At 39.7% G+C, this 4,397-nt stretch overlaps 1 non-coding gene across 1 annotated transcript; it reads right to left on the reverse strand.

The window, feature by feature from the left end:
• Window positions 1–4,071: 4,071 nt before the first annotated feature.
• Window positions 4,072–4,143, reverse strand: TRNAA-AGC. Its single transcript has one exon. It is a non-coding gene; the product is annotated as a tRNA-Ala (tRNA).
• Window positions 4,144–4,397: the final 254 nt, after the last annotated feature.

Here is a 4,397-nt window from a genome sequence, read left to right on the forward strand (position 1 = left end):
AGAGAGCCCAATGTGGGGATCCATCCCAGGACCCTGGGATCATGACCTGAGCCGAAGGCAGAGGCTTTAACCCACTGAGCCACCCAGGTGCCCCTGAACATTAAATCTTTACTGAATATAGTTTTGGTGTATAAAGGAGGGAGATATTACAAAATAATCTACGGTGCCTGGGTGGCTCAGTCATTAAGCGTCTGCCCTCAGCTTGGGTCAGGATCCTGGGGTCCTGGGATCAAGCCCTGCATCAGGCTCCCTGCTCGGCAGGAGGCCTGCTTCTTCCTCTCCCATTCCCCCTGCTTGTGTTCCCTCTCTCACTGTCGAATAAATAAATAAAATATTTTAAATATAATAATAAAAATAATAATCTACCCCAGGTGTAAAATATTATGTATACCATGGGGAATATACCCATTAACTTTAGATTTGTACTCACTGTATTGTTACAAATATTGCTTTGTCTTTAGTCAATATATCAAAATAATTTTAAATCAAATAGCACAAAGATATACAGTATAGGTCTAAGTCTACCTTCTAAATTCTCTTCCCTAATCTTGTGCTCCCTAACTTAATTTCCTTCAACCTTTCTGTGTACTCTTGGTTCAAGCTTTGCTCTTGAGACAAAACAGCAACAATGGGAATTTAAGTTTCTTAAGTTTTCCTCTTCTTGGATGCTGCCTTTTTTTTTTTTTTTTTTTGGAGGCAGGGCAGGGAGGGGTAGATGGAGAAGGAGAGAGAAACCCAAGTAGATTTTACTGTAGTGAGCACAAAGCCTGACCCAGGGCTTGATCTCACAACCCTGAAATCAGACCTAAATCAAAGCAAAGAGCCCAACACTCCACCAACTGCATTCAGGTGTCCTGGCTGCTTCTTTTAAAATAAAATGATGGAAGCACTGAATTCTTCCAAAGAGAAAGACATGAGGAAAGTAGAGGGGTCTCTCTCTTTTTTTTTTTTTTTAAGTAATCTCTACACCCAAGGTGGGGCTTAAACTTACAACCCCAAGATCAAGAATTGCATGCTCTACCAACTGAGGCAGCCAGGCACCCTAAGATGTTTTTCCTCATACGGTTTCTATCCCTCTGAGCCGGGGCTTGCCCCTCCCAGACCTGTTCTCCAAGAACTCTGTGTCTCTCTGAAGACCCAGCTGTCTGTCAACTTCATGTCCTATCAGGCCAGGAACCCCAGAGCAAGCACACAGGGGCACTGATTCCCAAACCAAGTGCCCACATATTGACTGGCTACCATAGCAACAAGAGCTAGGACACATTAGCCCCTGAGCCACTCCATCTGCAGGCCCCACTGATCCCCACAGCGAGGAGGGTTATCGATTCTCTCCCTACATAACACTCTCCTTACTGCCCCTGCTGCATATTTACTCCACAACAATACTGAGCAGAAAAGAGCCCCCCAATCATCCATGCCCCTCATACATAACTAAGGGTACACATCAGAATCAGTTAGGGAGCTCTTTAAATGTACCTGACATCCTATACCAAAATCCCCAGGGCTGGGGGCTACATTTATGCATTTCAAACATGGTGATCCTCATACACCACGCCAGTTAAAAACCACTGTTGTATAGAGCATGAACAGAGTTTACAGAAGGAAATACCAATGGATTTCAGACATAAGATGCTATCCTCGCCCAGAGATAAGGACCCCATAACGTGATACTGTATTTTTCACCTATCATATTGGCAAAGATCAAAAGTTTGACAATCATAGACAAAGAGCTAATCCCCCTAGTTTATAAAATATTTCTACAAATGGATAATGAAAAGACCAATAATCTAATCCAATAGAAAAAAGGCAAAGGAGAAGAACAGACAGTTGGCAGGGAAATACTTCATTCATAATAAGAAAATCTAATACAACAACCCATCCAAATGTACCAAAAGTTTGGTAATACACTGATAAGGTCATAGGGGAATAGGCTGGTGAGAAGGCAAATTGGTACAGCCCCATGCAGATAGTACCTATGAAAACTGCAAGCACTTTTCATCTTTGAGCCATTAACTCTACTCCTAGGAATTTAACCAACTGATATTAATTGCACATGTGTGAAAAGATTTAAGTACAGGCTTATTCATTTGCAGCATTGTCTGCAGCAGCAAAAGATCAGAAATAACTCATTTCCCAGTAGGAGACCAGTTAAATCAATTACAGTACAGTCATACAGTGAGATACTCTGCTACACAACCATTTAAATAAAAGAAGTCAGATCAATGAAAGAATCACAAGACATTTTATTAAGTGAAAAAAATTACAAGGTGAAAAACAGTATGTGATTAATGGCAAAATTATTTTCAGTAACGACATTTAATAATCACTAATAATCATTATTTTCTCAAGTCATACTTCAGATTTAAAATAACTAACTGCTTTTAAACAATACGTTTCTATTTAAAAATATTTAAATTAGACATATACATATGTAGCATATTTACATATACATATGTAGCATGTGTTATACAGGTAACTCTGAAAGATACACACACAAACTGGTTACACGGCAGAGGATTTCAATAGACATTTTCCCAAAGATAGAAAGATGGCCAACAGGTACACTGTTGAAAAGATGCTCAACATCACTCATCATCAGTGAAATGTAAATCAACCACAGTGACCTACCACCTCCCACATCTTAGAAGCCTATCATCAAAAAAATAAGAAATAACAAGTGTTGGAAATAATGTGGAAAAAGGGAACTCTAGTCCAATGCTGGGATTGTAAACTAGTGTAGCCACTACAAAAAAACAGTGATTGTTGGTGTTTTCTGCAGTCTTAATTTTGGAGGTTTCCCCCCAAAATTAATGATCCAAAAATTCAACTTCTGAGTATTGATGCAAAGAAAATGAAAACAGTAACCTGAAAAGATATATGCACCCCTATGTTCATTGCAGCATTATTTACAACAGCCAAGATATTGAAACAACCCAAGTGTTAATCAATAGATGAATGGATAAAGAAAGTGGAGTTTGCATATACAATGGAATTATTTGTCCATTAAAAAAAAAAAAAAAGAAGTATATCTTGTCATCTGTGACAGGATGGAACTTGAAGGCATTGTGCTAAAGAAGTAAATCAGACAGAGAAAGACAAATTTCCTATCATTTCACTTCTATGTGGAACCGTAAAAAAACAAGCTATAGACACAGAATGGATTGGTGGTTGCTATGGGGTGGGGAGTGAAATAGGTGAAGGGAATTAAAAGGTACGAACTTGCAGTTATAAAATAAATAAGTCACGGGGATGTAATGTACAGCATGGTGACTATCATTAATAAGATTGTACTGCCTATTTAAAAGTTGCTAAGAGAGCAGACTTTAAAAGTTCTATAGGGGCACCTGGGTGGTTCAGCCAGTTAAGTGACTCCTGATATTGGCTCAGGTCATCATCGCAGGGTTGTGATATCAAGCCCCAAGTTGAGCCCTGTGTGGAGCCCCCACCCCTTGATCCCCACATCAGGCTCCTCACTGGGAGTGGAGACTGCTTATCTCTCTCCCTCTGCCCTTCACCCTCTCTGCCTCTCCCCACCCCCCAAAAATTCATAATAATAAAAGTTCTCGGGGCGCCTAAGTGGCTCAGTGGGTTAAAGCCTCTGCCTTCAGCACAGGTCATGATCCCAGAGTCCTGGGATCGAGCCCCACATCAGGCTCTCTGCTCAGTGGGGAGCCTGCTTCCCCCCCTCTTCTGCCTGCCTCTCTGCCTACTTGTGATCTCTCTCTGTCAAATAAATAAATAAATAAAATTTAAAAATAAAAAATAAAAGTTCCCATCACAAGAAAAGTGATTTTTTTGTAACTATATATGGTGACAGATGTTAACTAGATTTATTGTGATGGTAATCTCACAATACACACAAATATGTAATCATTATGTTTGTATACCTGAAACTAATATAGTGTTATATACCAATTATAAGTCAATTAAAAAATAAAACAGAGAAGAGTCATCAGTATAACAGGAAAAAAACATGAGTACTCGGAGAAAAAGATAATTTGCAGATTCTATAGGAATGTGGTGTAGCTCTAACAGAAGAAAGGTATTTCCCCAATCCAGGACATAATAGAATGGAGATGCTGGGGATTGAACCCAAGACCTCATGCATGCTAAGCATACGCTCTACCACTGAGCTACATCCCCACCTGGTGATGACACTGCTTTTCTAAGCTATTTTCATGAAACAAATCAGAAATGTGCTCCCTTAAAACACTGGTTATAGTGATAGCCAAGAGGTTTGGGAGCAGGGGGAGGATGATAATGCAGAGGATGTGCAGGGGGGTGTTCCGGGAGTTAGGCATAAAAGGAATTTACTTCTCTATGTTTTTTGTACTACTTGAGTATTTTACCATTAGGCATTGCCTACTTAAAACAAAGATGGAAAATAAAAGAGAAAA

The sequence above is a fragment of the Lontra canadensis genome, unplaced genomic scaffold, assembly GCF_010015895.1.
Source record: "Lontra canadensis isolate GAN:19392208 unplaced genomic scaffold, GSC_riverotter_1.0 scaffold91, whole genome shotgun sequence".
Classification (NCBI taxonomy): domain Eukaryota; kingdom Metazoa; phylum Chordata; class Mammalia; order Carnivora; family Mustelidae; genus Lontra; species Lontra canadensis.